The following is a 16,218-nucleotide window of genomic DNA, read 5'->3' as shown; positions in this document are numbered from 1 at the left end:
TTTCAATTTTTCTTAAAAACCTGTATTCTCATTATAATTTTTATTTAATCATGTAGAAACTTGTACCAGTTAAGTTTGACATATATCGTCACATTATGACCAATTTCTGCCTTTCTATCTTTATTATTTTGCGCCACTTATTTTTTTATTAAAGCGTTGTATTTAGGACAACAATTGATCTAATCACTCTAAAATTAGGCTTTTAAAACATTATTACTTTAAAGTATGTGTTGACAAAGTTTGGAAAAGCAATTTCAACTTTTAATTTTATTCTTAATTATGGTGCAATATTTGTGCGCTACGCGCAGACGCGTTGTGACAACGTAGCGCTACTCTCAGTGAACTGGCTTAAGTCCTGGCTCACCCGCTCTCCTCTGTATCTCGCGAACGATACAGCGCTTGTCTCACTGCATCACCCCCTATTTATTTTTGTGAAAAAAATTATTTCTGAACAAAATTAAATATTAGAAACAAGGGATGTTATACTAGTTGACCTCTTTTAAATGAAATTTATTTTTAGTAAATTCCTTAATACTACACATACAAAATAATCACGCTTATACACACACACAAAAAAACCTAAGATAATGAACTTCTACAAATCATTTACATAAATTACGTAGTAGTAGTATGGTATTCTACTTTACGGCAGGCGCGGGATACCCGTGCGGTCTGAGGCGCCTTTTCACGGTCCGCGCGGCTCGCCCCGTCGGAGGTTCGAGTCCTCCCTTGGGCATGGGTGTGTTGTCCATAGCGTACGTTAGTTTAAGTTAAATCAAGTCGTGTGTAGGCTTAGGGACCGATGAGCTGAGCAGTTTGGTCCCATAAGACCTTATTACAAATTTCCAAATTATAAGACATGAGGGAAATTACTCATCGTCAATCTTCCACCATTTAACCATACATGTCAACCTACTGCCTTCATTTCTCTTGTTTCTCCCTATTTTCATTAATACATATATTTCGACGCTTCTTTCTCCCATTTTTGTTCGTCAGCCTACTGACCTCATTGTTGATTTATACATTTGATGTGATCCTCTCACCTCTTTCACGTATCTCCTTTAATTAATATTAAAAATGCTTCAGTTTGCCTCTAGGAGCACTACATTCTTACCCTTTATTATCTTCAGACAACCTTAGTCCCAACTGAAAATTATTACTTTATGCAAATTCTAATGGATCATATTTTAAACATTTCCAGCTTTAACAACTTCTCTTAATGCACAGTGTTTCGCTATTTTCGTTGGTTACTAACCTTTTTACGGATCTCATTTATTATTTATTTGTCTTAGCCATGCTTTTTCTATTATTGGTGCACAAAAGTTACCCATTGTTATGTTAACCTTTAGAATTTACTTCCGCAAACTACCTGTCACATTTTTTTTGAGTCATCATTTTGGTATAGTCATGTTCGGGAATAATTCTTATTCACTAGGAAGACATTATAAATAATAGAAGATATACAACATGAAGACATATGTGTTTCTTACTTAATGTGATAGGACTGAAGAATGAAATGAAACTTGAAAGGGAAATAAAGTTTAATTCAGCTGCGACCGCACACTTCGGTAAACCTTGTATCTGCCAAATAGTGGCAGACTCCCTACAGTAACAAGTTACCGTTAGTTTTAAATCGCTTTGCTATCATCCTAATTGGTCCTTGATGTACTTGCTTGAACTTCTTGGTATTAGATGTTTCTTTAGTTTTGACTGCTACTAGCTTATTAATGCTAAAACAAGCAGCGAAAGCTTTTGCGTCATGCTTTCTTTTTCTATCCAAGACTCATTACTCGAAATTTGTTTTGTTGACCGTAACTTCTTAGCATCTATTTCTGTTAGGATATAGCTCTCTTTTGCATTAGTATCTAGCCATTTACTACCGAGCTCAGTATCTTCCTGCAAATATTCGTCATTCCTCATTACTGTAATAGGCTGTTCCCATGGTTTATTATTACAGCCCGTTTGCTTATACAGAATTTGTTCTATTGTTACGTTATCTATATCAGCCGGTATCAAAACCTCGTGCTGTACTGGCCTAGAAACTTTTCCAGTAGCACCTACTATTCTTACACCACTTTCTTTAATGTCAGCTAGTTTATTCTCATTAAGAATAGCATCAAAGACTGCTTGGGAAAAGGCACTTACTTCACTACCACTATCAAACATAGAACGCTGTGTTACTTCTGAGATGTCAGTTTTTATAACAGAGTGAATTATTTTAGTCTGAACAGGTTCCTCATAAACATTGTCTAATAAATCCTCCTCAATTTGATTCCAGCTAAATTAATTTTGTTCTGTTTCAAGTACATTCATAAATAGATTCTGGGGTTCATCACTCTCTACATTTTTAGCTGTCTTTTCTAACCTGTACACCAATTTTAAATCAAAGCACTTGACGACTCCTCTACTTCCGTTTGTTGCACATCAGGTAAACTGTTCTCTAACTGTGAGCAACCGCGTCCCTGCGCATTTGCTACCTATAATACTGTCGCCAGCTTTTACCTTTTGTGGAAACTCAATACAGCTACCAGGTTCCTTGACCTCATTGTTACCTCCTTCATTCATCAATTCCTCCGCTTTAAAACCTTGCAAAACTGACTCTACGTTCTCTACCGCAACTTTAGCCTTTAGATGGCCATCATTGTCGAAGATGTAAGCTTTTACCTCATCTTCTTTCATATCAGACTCAAACCCGTTAATTTCTTCCTCTCTATTATCTGTAGTGTATTCTTGTTCTTCTTTGACCCATTTTTCCTTAGTATCCAAAATGCTGTCAGCTATATTATCATGGTGGTTTGACACTTCACTGGTACTGTCTATTCCTATTTCGTCATCCCTCTTTTCCGTTTGAGTGTGTTGACTGACTGTGGTCTGTGTTTTTGTTACTGGTTGTGTTACCGTTACCGCCTTCTGAGCGCCAGTTTCCTCAAAGACAGTATTTAGTTTCCCACATGCGTCCTGTTATGTTCATTTGATACAGCATTAGATATGGTAGCAAACTTCTCTCCGTCTTGTCTTAATTGTTCCGTATTTACATTTCTGCTTTCGTCATTATAACTGTTGCAAAAGCGTGGTGACTGTCTACTTCAGAGAATTGTGACTGACGCCCGAACAACAGGGACTTAAATGAATCGAGAATAAAAAAAATACTGCATTGAAAATGGCTAGCCACAATCCGAAATCAGGATCTGCGTTATAAAATCTAAAAAAGTACGACTTATTGCTGCACTCTATAATTTATAAGCCACATAACAGTCGCTGAGTGCACCCTCTTCCCGAATGGTAGGTAACCTGATGAAATAAATTTGTATTATCTAGGAAAACCCATCACAGTGAAGTAAGTGGAGACTAATAACCACGTTTCTGCAATTGACTTGCAACCTAGTAATTTTCGAAGTGTACTGGAACGTTTTTACATCCACTAAGGTATTGTTTTCACCGGTATCAGTTGTAGTTATTAATTTTGCTATACTGATAAACCAAAACATTACGACCACTGTCACCAGCAAGACTGAATGCCGCAAGATGGCGTTGCCAGCACATGATTCATGAAGGAAAGTAGGATAAGACAGTCTACAACGGATTATAAGCTAAAATTCGAAGATGTGACAAATTATGAAAATATGTGTACATAGAAACACATTTATGGTGAATCACAACATGCACCTATTATGGAACTGAAAATTCATAACGGACCATAAGAAAAATTTGGTTGGAAACTACAATAGTCCAATTAAGTTATACACTGCCTTATATTGAAACTTCACTTCCATAAATTGAACCACGATGAAAAAAAGAATAATATAATGAAACTGGCCCCACTCTAGCACCATCGTGATGTGATCACCGAGAAGAAAAATGAAAACAGCTTTGTAATTCAACTGAATAATTTAATTACATTCATCACAATAATATTTCTTCCTTTTTGGCCCCGCTCTAGCGCAGTCTTCATGTGTCCACTCCCGACAGTTCATATACTCTATTATGTCGCTCTGTTCATGTTTTCGACATAAATTACAAAGCAGGTGACTATGCCAGTTTTCTACACTATCTTGACAGGGAAGTCGTTCTTTATATCCATGTTTTCTAGCTTGTTCTTACATGGATACGAAGTATACACTGTAGAGTCTGCTATTTTCCTGTTTCTCTTTAGGCAGCGGTGATATTTCCGTTGCTGTTGAGTAGGTCTTAGATCTTGCGTAGCTTTCATATTGATGAGAAGCGGCATCAGTTTCATTGTACTTTCCTGCATCTTTCTGTAGACCCGCTGCCGCAGCTTCCGCTTTAATTTCTGCAGAACCTTCTGTTAAGACCGAAAGTGAAGTTTCTTGTGAAATTGCCGATGAATCTGCTGTTGAAAAGACACTGTAATCAAAAAACAACCTAACTACAGGCTTTTGAACCCTTTTACAACATTGGCTACTGGTATAGCTCACCCATACAAACTGCCGAGCATTTCACTTACCTCAGCCTCCTGTCACGAGCTTCATTGTAGAACACAGAGAGAGGCTTACAAAAGGCCACGTCAAGAGGTTGCAGACGGTGGGTAGTACGCGATGGAAGCGAGAGCATATTAAGCCCGTTACCTCTTACCAAGTTAACTGCGACAGTGTTCTTAAAGTGTGTAGTGTGCCCATCCAGCAAAAGCAAATATTTATTGTTTTTTTCTCGCTTTTACAGTTTTTATAAAGTGTTCGAGCCAGTGCATAAAATCTCACTTGTGATCCAACCACTTTCTGACCATGTAAATTTACTCCCTGGAGCTGCTCTTGAGGAGAGGACAAATTTAAACCAGAGCTTCTTGAATACAAGCACAGCTGGTTTAAGCATCCCTGCGGCTCACATGTAGCAAATTACCGTTGTGTTACTTTTTGTTTCGCCACTTGTTATCGCACAAAACTGATGTTCTTCATATTTTCTGAGGTTTCTGAAAGGTGGAACAGAGCAGTTAGATCCGCGGTAAACATTCGTGTAGCACCCAATTTATTTTCATCAACAATATTTTGTAATATATTTAAAAAATATCAACTTTTCCCTTGCAAAATCCAGGAGTCCTGGGCATCTAAGTTACTTCATGATGGTGTAGCAGTATCTTAGGAAGACGAGAGATACATGTGTAATTCAAATTGTCGTCAGCCACTTTCAACTCGCAGTTGAATCTATGGGATGAACTGTTCGCTTCCGCCATTTCAAACACTTGGAGTCGAAGGTCATGCCTCGACAGCCCCCCCCCTTTCCCCCCCCCCCAAAAAAGAACCCTCTCTTTCTGGAATGTCAACACTGCTTCCAAAATACCATTTTCTACCGCGTTGATATAGCTCCATCAACACGCTGTTTCAAACTGTCTTTCGGCGGAACACTGTATGTGAGAGACGCACAATTGTACCTCACCATCACCATTTCTGTAGGCAGCTAAGGCTCTATCCATCATGTCTTCCTCTCAGCTACCTTAATTACCACATTTTGACATTATCTATAAAAACAAAAATGTCTAATATTAGTATACGCCTCATTGATTACGAAATTAGAACTATAATTTCAATACTCATAACAATTACTGATTTCAGTATTATTTAGAAACGCACAAAGTTCGTTTTGAATTTATTTTTCTGAACTGGACCAATCCAACTAAGCAGTCCAATAGAGGAAAATACTGCCAGCCCAATGTAAGCCAAAAAAACACAATTTTTATTTCCACCAAAGAGCCACGGATAACAAAGACTACAGACACAAGAGTAAATGCGGTACGTTGTCATTACTACTCACCGACTACTTCAAGATTGTTCCGTCTGTTGGCTTGGATGTAAGGATGAAAAATTATATATTACAGCCACTTAAAAAATGCATGTAGCAGCTAGAGGGTTTGCGCATCGTTCCTATCAAAATTTTCGTGTTCAGTCCAGTTTAAGAAGTGTTGCCCTATGTAAGTGATTCAAAGACGAATGGGGAACCACTCTAGTGACGACACGGGCTGAAAATGGGGAAATCCGCCGACAGAAGCGACGCTGATGAAGCGCAGATTTCTATGGCACATCGACTGGGAAAGAGCATCTCGGAAAAAGAGAAGCTGGTCAGTTTCTTCAGCGCTTATATCGTGGGCATCTATGGAAACGACGCTCAATTCACGAGTAGGAGGCAAGCTTTTAAACACCCACAATTCATTACAGAAAGCGGAGATCGTACCGCTCTGCAAAACAAGATCGTCAGTTCTGACGACAGAGTACCGCACTAGTGTAGGCGCAAGTTTATCGGTCTGTTGAACATTGCGCTCCGCAGCAATGCGAATGTAATAGGCGTTTCTTGCTACATCAGGTCGGTCTACATGTTCGAATGCACCGTCATCCGGGCGAAAGTTTGCTTGAAACACGCATCCCGTCAGGGATGTAGGTCGGTGTTGGAGATAGTATTATGCTGCGGGAGGCTGTGATACTAGTACAAGGCAAAGTGATGGACGTGGACTACGTGAAAATAGTTGTGTATCACCTGAACCACTCGTACACGACGTCTTCCCCGTGGGTGATGGCATCTCCCAGCCTTCCAGCGGTGGGAAAAAGTCTATTTGCCGTAGTGAAACTCGGTGACTGTATTAGTTCTTCTTTATATTTGGACACTTCAATGCAATGCACGTTTCCTGAATATTGATCACTTGGTGGATCCCATGGGAGCAGAAGTCTGCATTCTGTTTGCTTATCTAGTCACATCCCATTATGCCTTGCAAGTAATGTATTCTTAATCCGAAAAGAGAAAAGATCACTGGGTGCCTTATCTCGAGATTAAGCATGTGGGTGGAAGGAAGTGGGGGGGGGGGTGTAGAAAAAAAATTGATAGGCCAAAGAAGTACCGTTTGTGACTATGTCCTGCGCAGAATGAGCTTGGACATTGTCGTGAGACGTGAATGAAGCTTCTTGGACAGCCTCTCTGGAAGCTTCGTCCCAACAACTTCCTGTACCCTAGTCAGGAGATTTCAGTAGTAGCCTATATTCCTGTGACAGGCTACCGCTTACATGCGTAAGCCATTAACAGCGCATCGTGACGATTCCTAAGAGCACTCACAAGTGATAATCGACGTCGCTTCGCCCTCAGATTTAGTGGTAAGATAGACCAGCGGATATCTCGTCTAAAACTGGACACAGATCAAGCATGAAAAACAGAAGAAGCTGAACTGAAGTGTGAAAAGAAAAGCAAAAGAGAAACAGAGGACGGTAAGAGGTCAAAAAAATGGAACATTGAGGGGGGCTGAAACGCTATGGCTTATTGGTTAAATGGTTACGATGGTGGACTGCAACGCGGACGACCATGGCTCAGATCTCGTTCGCGTAATTAATTTTATTTATTTTTTCGCGGAAGTATGAACTTTGCGTCTGGTTACTGAAATGTTTATCTCTTTCTGTAGTCTGGGAGCTGTCATACTACACAGGGAGTTTATAAATGAATATCGGAGATTTAACGCTTTATAGTATTTATTACATTAAACTTAGAGTTATAAATCACATGTCAAATGAAAGAGCAACTCAAACCGTTTTACCAAGAACCTTATAAATTTCCAATGTGAGCACCATTTGTCACACGGCACACATCTTAACCGAGTCACGGATTGCGCGGCCCCTCTCGGCGGAGGTTCGAATCTTCCCTCGGGCATGGGTGTCTGTGTTGTTCTTAGCATAAGTTAGTTTAAGTAGTGTGTAAGTCTAGGGACCGATGACCTCAGCAGTTTGGTCCCTTAGGAATTCAGTACATTTGAACATCTGCAATCTAACTCGATACTGTACTCACTCAAATAACATTTTAATACCCTTTCTATATGTAACAGTTCATTTGGTTTCCTCCTCTCCTCTACTTTTTTTTGTGAGCCACGGTCATTGCAGCACCAAACTACTGTTTGCGAATAGTTTGCCCTATTTTGTTTTGACTCCCTTAGCGGCGTGTTAAGGCCGTGTGTTGGGGGGTTTAGACATTGACAAGGACTGCAGACTTGTGCCTTTAAGCGAACAAGACGTTAATTTCGTAAATTTATTTTTTCGGGAAGGCAGAACTTTACGTCCTTCTCTGGTCCATCACGGTCACTGCCAAACACTGTGCCATATGACCAGTTCTTCAATATACTGGGCTCAGTAGTATTTCCAGGAACGTAGGGGACGCCCCGGCGACGGTTTTGCCAGAATAATGGTTATAATAGCGGGCAGGGGGACGGGGACGAGGCACGCGACAGAGGCGGGGCGACGCGTGGCGCCGCGGCAGCAGTGGCGGCGGCAGCAGCAGCGGCGGCGCCCCAGGCCAGCCAGGCCGGGCCCTGCTTGGCTGTGCCGCAGCCGGGCGGGTGATGGATGCGCGCGTTGCGTGCGGCCGCGCCCGCCTGCCCGCCCGCCGTCTGATTGATCGCGCCGCTAATGCCTCCCCCTGTAACCTTCATCCATCTCCCGCGCACCTGACAGCCAGCTGTTTGTCGGCGCGCGCGCCCCGCCACGGTCGCCCAACTCCACGCGCGACGCCCGCGCCGCCGACGTCACTGAACGCCCGAGGCCGAACGGGGGAAGGACATCGAAAATTACGGCAGCGGATCAATAAGTGTGCTGTCTCAGGTTTTCTCAACGCAAGGAGCGTAGCTGACGCTCTCGGGCGATTTGTATTCGAAGCACATTCTCATCGTCCTCAGGTGGCGATGTCTGTTGGCGAAAGCCCACATAACGTAATGACGATACACTGCTGCTCAAACATTTTGCACTCTACGGTAAAAGTGCACTGTGTATTAACACTGTGATAACAGCCAGTCTCGTGCGGCACTGACTATATACACCGAAGTGCCAAAGATATTGGTATAGGCATGCCTATTCAAGTGCACAGATATGTAAGCAGGTAGAATACGGCGCTGCGTTTGGCAACGCCTATATAAGGCAACAAGCATCTGGCGCAGTTGTTACGTCGGTTACTCCTCCTACATTGTCCGCCCCCGGTAGCTGAGTGGTCAGCGCAACAGAATGTCAATCCTAAGGGGCCGGGTTCGATTTCCAGCTGGAAATCGAAAGACTTGCACCTGGCGAACAGTCTACCCGACGCGAGGCCCTAGTCACACAACATTTACAACTACATTTAATGACAGATTACCACGATTTAGGTAACTTTGAACCTGGTGTTATAGTCGCCGCACGAGCACAGCAGCTCCGAGTTAATCACGGCGTGGCGATTTTCCAGTACGACCATTTCACGAGTGTACTATGAATATCAGGAATCCGGTAAAACATCAAATCTCCGACATCGCTGCGGCAGGAAAAAGATCCTGCAAGAATGGGACCAACGACTACTGAAGAGAATCGTTAAACCCTTCCGCAGATTGCTGCAGATTTCAATGCTGGGCCATCGACAAGTGTCAGCGTGCGAAGCATTGGTTGGGTGGTTGGTTGGTTGGTTGGGGAAGGAGACCAGACAGCGTGGTCATCGGTCTCATCGGATTAAGGAAGGATGGCGAAGGAAGTCGGCCGTGCCCTTTCAGAGGAACCATCCCGGCATTTGTCTGGAATGATTTAGGGAAATCACGGAAAACCTAAATCAGGATGGCCGGACGCGGGATTGAACCGTCGTCCTCCCGAATGCGAGTCCAGTGTCTAACCACTGCGCCACCTCGCTCGAGCGAAGCATTCAACGAAACATCATCGATTTGGACTTTCGGAGCCGAGGGCCCACTCGTGTATCCTTGATGACTCCAAGACACAAAGCTTTACGCCCGCATTGGACTGTGATGACTGGAAACATGTTGCCTGGCCCGACGGGTCTCGTTTCAAATTGTGTCGAGCGGATGGATGTGTACCGGTATGGAGACTACCTCATGAATCCACGGCCTCTGTATGTCAGCAGGGGACTGTTCAAGTTGGTGGAGGCTCTGTAATGGTGTTGCGTATGTGCTGTTGGAGTGATATGGGACTTCTGGTACGTCTAGATATGACTCTGACAGTTACCACGTACGGAAACATACTGTCTGAACGCTCGTGTCTGAACATGGGCATCCATTCATGTCCATTGTGCATTCCGATGGACTTGGGCAATTCCAGACGGACAATACGACACCCGACACGTCCAGAATTGCTCACAGTGACTCCAGGAACACTCTTCTGAATTTAAACACTTACACTGGCCACCAAACACCCCAGATATGAACATTACTGAGCATATCTGAGATGCCTTGCATCGTGCTGTTCAGGAAAGATCACCACCCCCTCGTACTCTCGCAGATTTATGGACAGCCCAGCAGGCTTCATGGTATCAGTTCCCTCCAGTACTACTTCAGACATTAGTCGAGTCCATTCCACGTCGAGTTACGGCACTTCTGCATGCTCGCGGGGGCCCTACACCATATTACGCAAATGTACCAGTTTCTTTGTCTCTTCATTGTAGGATGTCCCACCTACCTTTGACACCTCATATATTTCCAAAAACGAACAAAATATGAAAAATGCAGTTCGCCAGAGATGCACCTATGTCCGGGCTCATAACGGTAGTGAACTATGTTGCGTGCAGTTCTGACACAGTATCAAATAATGCACTTCAAGACAAAAGTTCATGGCTTGTAGAAAATAAATTGATGTTAAAACAAGTAAGACTCAGTTTTTACAGTTGCTAACACACAGCTGAAGAGAAAACTGACACTTTGATTACACAGAAGCCTCATTTGTGTAGTGAGAATGAACATTTCAAATAACGAGGCGTTCAGATATACAATAAGCTGTCGTTGATAGCCCATGTTCAGGATCTTGTTCGAAAACTAAATAATGGTTTATCTAAAACTGGAACAATATCTGGAATAAGTCATAGCTCAAAAACGAAATGAAGTCCACTTTGTTTATTTTCATTAGCTTATGATGCATAATTTTATTTTTGGCGGTAACTCTTCTGATTCAGAAAGAGTATTTTTGGCTCAGAAACGGGTGGTTCGAGCAATACGTGGTGTTGGTTCACTAGTCTGGGAATGTGTGACTTTGGCCTCTTGACACCCACTTTCTTTACTGTCGTTTGTTGTCAACAGTATTAGCATATATCCAAGCGTTGGTAGCTTTCACTTACCCAATCCTAGGCAGAAATCAGAAATCCAATCTCCGTTTCTTCGATTCTAGTGCGTAAAAGTCTAAGCTGAAAATTTTCCGCCGAGGAACGCCTAGAAAAATTAAAAAAAACGTAGCAGACTCCTGAGTTACGTCATGATTATGTTTATTTAAACTTGTGGCTTGTCGTCTGCTTGCGATTTATATACTTTTTTCTGTTATAATTTATGGAACTAGCCCGTTCCATGACCATGGGGACTTGTTCCTCAATTTGGTCCTACGGAACATGACATGAAAAAGGACGGGAATGCACAATTCATACAAGTAAACAAATATCATATAAAATGTAACAGTCAGCCAACCAGACGCACACAACTATTAAAAAAAATTAACCAGGTTCCGATAGCTCTAAGAGTATCTTAATTGGAATGGCAAAAGTTACTTCATACGTCAAATAGTTACATATGTGAAAATTCTCAAAAACCAGAAAACTGTACTTGCATAAGCTCACATGACATGTTTCATGAGTCAAAAATGTAGGTTATAATAAAAAAAGACAGACATTTATCACAGGGCCTGCCGGTGTGGCCGAGCGGTTCTAGGTGCTTCAGTCTGGAACCGCGCGACCACTACGGTCGCAGTTTCGAATCCTGCCTCTGGCATGGATGTGTGTGGTGTCCTTAGGTTAGTCAGGTTTAAGTAGTTCTAAGTTCTTAACCTTAGATGTTAAGTCCCATAATGGTCAGAGCCATTTGAACCATTTTTGAATTTATGACAGAACAGTACAATCATAGTTGTAAGTGGTGGCGGCAGAAGTTAACAGCTGTAGCCGGCTAAGAGTGGCACATACACAGGGCAAGAGGCATCAGACTATAAGTCGTGTAAACCGACACTGCCACGAGATGGACACGAGGATTAGTAGTGCCACCTAGGAACAAAACGGAAAACTTATAAACATCTACGTTAAGATCTAAATTACACAATAGCAATATATAGTACCCAGATAATAGGCAATATGAAAATTTGCAAAAGAAGTAAATCAGTCTTTTTATGTTGAATAAAGGAAACCAACATTCCCGACGCTATTGTGACGAAAATTCCAAAAATCGAGTGGTCGTAAGTAACGGGTCTAAACCTTGAGAAAAGGTTTTATTACGCAACTACAGGTTTTCGTTAAGAATAAAACCGTCTTTAAGCGACAGGTGTTTGTAAATTTCTAGCTCTTCAAGGATATTGATTCGGAGATCTTTTTTTTTCGAAGTGTTGGACGTCTTGCGCGTCTTTGGGTTTAAGGCCTGTGATTAACAAGTTGTCGGTAAATGATGAATAATGAATATTAGTTCCCTTTTTTTCCTAGAAGATGTTCTCTAAATCTTACAGATATAATTCGCCCTGTTTCTCCTATGTAATGGGCCGGACAAGTCACAGACGATTTAATAAACCCCTGACTTTTGCAAATGAGACGGTTTTGAACCCAGATTCTGAATAAGATTTTTTTTTAGAGAGTTATTGAAGGAAAAAGCTAATTTGCCATCATATTTGTTGTGCAGAAGACGCTGTCCTCCCTCGGGTATGGGTGTGTGTGTTTGTCCTTAGGATAATTTAGGTTAAGTAGTGTGTAAGCTTAGGGACTGATGACCTTAGCTGTTAAGTCCCATAAGATTTCACACACATTTGAACATTTGAGCTGTTTTCTGTAAGAAACAGGTCCAAGAAATGGTAGAGAAATAAAATTTTTCCTTTCATTTCGGTCATTAATGGAAACGCCCAGAGTGGTGGTTCTGTTCTTCGTTTTATTAATAAAAATGTTACTTACTATTTTGGGTTCATAGTCATTACGAACTGCAATGGTTGTGATCAGATTTATTTCTGCTTCAAGATTTCATTGGACAAGGGAATGGAAATACCTCTGTGGACAGCTGAATGAAAAAAAGGTTTTTTTAGTAGACTGGGAGTGTGTTGGAGTAAAAGGTACTATCTGATCAGTGTAAGTTTCTTTGTGGAAGATATGAAAGCAAATTTTCTTATATACTAATGTCAGACTAAGATCTAAGTAGTTTAATTGCCGGAAAGTAATTTTATCGTGAAGTTCGTCGAAAATTTTCAATAGATAATCAATCCCGTTGTTCGGTCCTCTTTAAATAATCAAAATATCGTCAACCTATCTAAATATAAAATGACGCTTAAGGCTACAGCTGAAAAACTTTTAAATAGAAGTTTTCAAACACCTGTCGCTTATAGACGGTTTCATTCTTAACAAAAAATTGCAATTGCGTAATAAAAATTTTTTTCAAGGTTTATAGCAGTTACTTAAAACCGCCAGATTTTTGGAATTTTCCGCACAGCAGCGTCGGGAATGTAGGTTTCCTCTATTGAGCTACCATTGTCAGTCTTCTACTGTATTTAAAACTGCCTTAAAATGGCTGGTTTTTCTATTATTGTAAACTTCCACATTGCCTTTTATCTGGGTACTATTTATTACTAACGTGTAATTTTGCTCTTAACGAAGATGTTTATAAGTTCGCCGTTTTGTTACTAGATGGCACTACTAATCCTCGTGTCCACCTCATGGCGTTTAGTCTGATGCCTTTTGCCCTGTGTATGTGCCGATCAGCTATTAACTTGCACCGCTGCCGCTTGCAACTATGACTGTATTATTCTGTCATCACTGTCTGTCTTTTGTTATGACCTAAAGATTTGACTCATGAAAGAGAGCCATATTATATGACAACAGCACTGTTGCTGTAAATTTAAAAGTTGTCTTGTGAGTTCATGTAAGTACAGTTTTCTGGTTTTTTATTTGAGAATTTTCACCTATTTCACTATTTGAGGGACATTGTGTGTGTTGTGTATTGAACTGGGGACCCAGAAACAACGAAGAGGCTCCGTCCCACCGTAGCTCTCAGTGGTTTACAACCGTAGAACAGGCCACAGCAGTCCACTCACCCCACCGCCACCCCACAACGAACTCAGGGTTATTGTGCGGTTCGGCCCCCGTGGACCCCTCGGGGAACGTCTCATACCAGACGCGTGTAACCCCAAATGTCTGCGTGGGAGAGTAATGATGGTGTACGCGTACGTGGTGGTTGCGCAGCATTCGCCGACATAGTGTAACTGAGGCGGAATGAGGGGAACCAGCTTGCATTCGCCGACGCAGATGGAAAACGGCCTTAAAAACCATCCACCGGACCTCGACACCAATCCGCCGGGCAGATTCGTGCCGGGAACCGGCGCACCTTCCCGCTCGGGAAGCAGAGGGTTAGCCCGCATGGCTCGCCGGGCGGGCTTATGTGTATTACCTGTACCTTATAAATTTTTGTAGCTAACTTTTACCATCCTGATGAAGACAGTCTTAGAGCTATCGAAACCTGGTTAATGTATTTTTTTAAAAAAGTTGTGTGCGACCGGCTGGCTGACTTACATTTTATATAATTTGATACGCGGTTGCCAAGCGCGCACCCAGAAAATGTTTAAAATATCAAAACAAATATCTAGACAAGACTAAGCTAAGTGGTACATGCAGACCTATGTTTTCTCCATCGAAATGAAAATTAGAGGTACAATTGGTGCTTACAGACTTAGTTTCACTGCTCTAAACCTTATACTTTCTGGAATATTTAGAGTTTAAATCATGGAAACAGTGACACAGCTTCTGCCATAATGCTGTAGTGCCGTAATGCGTGTTGCCTGCACAGTTCTGAAGCTTGCTGAGGCAATCCTTGCTCTGCACGTAACGCCAGAAGTTCTGGTGCCGTTCCTTTCTGTTTAAGTCTACGTATTTCAGAAATCATGAGGTTTAAATCAGTGAAAATAAGTCTTCTGGCAGTAACTGCACCTCCAGTTTTCATGTCCACAGAAAAAACATACATGTGTCATTTAAAAAACGTGATTTTGTATTGAGAGTGAAGTGTATTGCTGCCCACTCTGTGAACCTCTCATTGAATTTTTCACATTTTGTTTCTTTTCGGAAATGTACGAGGTGGCACAGTTGGGTGGGACATCCTGTGTAAGTGTATTCGTACCTTTAGTAAGTCTTACACTGGCTCTCTTGTTTGCTGTATTTGCAATTAGATAACAAGTCTCTGCACAGCGCGCTGCATAAGTTACTCGGTACAGTATTATAGATTTTCTCACCTGTTTCATTTGCATATTGAGCGAAGGAATGAATAATTCTCTACATGCCTCTGTACCCACTTCATGCTTTCCTGTGTCATTGTCACCGTTCCTACCCAAGATGTTCGGTGGTATTAGAACTGTCGCACAGTCCTCCATCTTAGTTTTCTGTAAGTCAGGAGTGAAACTGTATTTCATAAATTCAAATTTTAACTATTTTAAGCACCTTCGCATATGACTATTTTATCAAGGGCACTAATAACACTGCTGCTCAGCTATCAAATTCTCAAACCCCCATACTATCCAGCATCCATTATTTTAATTTACTGAACAGTATTCTGTTTTTCTAAAATTGAATCCTCTCATGTCTCCCATGTAGAGCTGTAAAACTACCTGCTGTAGACTACGATAAGTAATAGTAGAATAATGTGGTTTTCCTAGTAGCTTTCCTCAGTTAAGGACATACCGGCATTACCTGTACTTTAGGTGTGTTGCATATGATAGGGAGTTAGGTAATAGCGATTGCTTTCTGTACGTATGCGATCAGTCTCTTACTAAATTCCCCTGAAAACTGGAAGCGGTAAATCGTTTAGAAACAAAGCGAGAATGTATAAAAGGCCATATAACCTACGTAACACTTTCGTTCTACAAACAGTATTTACAGCAAAACTGAAATTGTCAATGTTTAATTCAGGTTTTACTCGAAACGTTTTGATTTTTAAATTGACACAGAGGTATGTTATAGTGAAAATAAAGAAAACAATATAGATATCATAATTTTGTGCTACAAAACTCAATTTACTCAACGCAAAAGTAAAATAAAAAAGGTACAAAGTGCAAAACAAAAATATATTGAACTTATATAAAACATGTTTCTGTTATTCATAGACAACTTTCGCATTTATCGGTAATAACAGGAAATTCTTAACTTTGATCATGATGAGGAACGTTATAATCAACACAAAACGACAATAATTACATGTATTTTTATGTTTGTTCATATAAACTGTACTTTTCTCAAAAATAATTGCTTTAATTATATAAAAGCTCTGAAGCTAGGAGATCAGCTTAATTT

Source organism: Schistocerca cancellata, chromosome 5, assembly GCF_023864275.1.
Source record: "Schistocerca cancellata isolate TAMUIC-IGC-003103 chromosome 5, iqSchCanc2.1, whole genome shotgun sequence".
Lineage (NCBI taxonomy): Eukaryota > Metazoa > Arthropoda > Insecta > Orthoptera > Acrididae > Schistocerca > Schistocerca cancellata.
The sequence above is the reverse complement of the archived record's forward strand: the minus strand, read 5'-3'. Positions refer to the sequence as shown.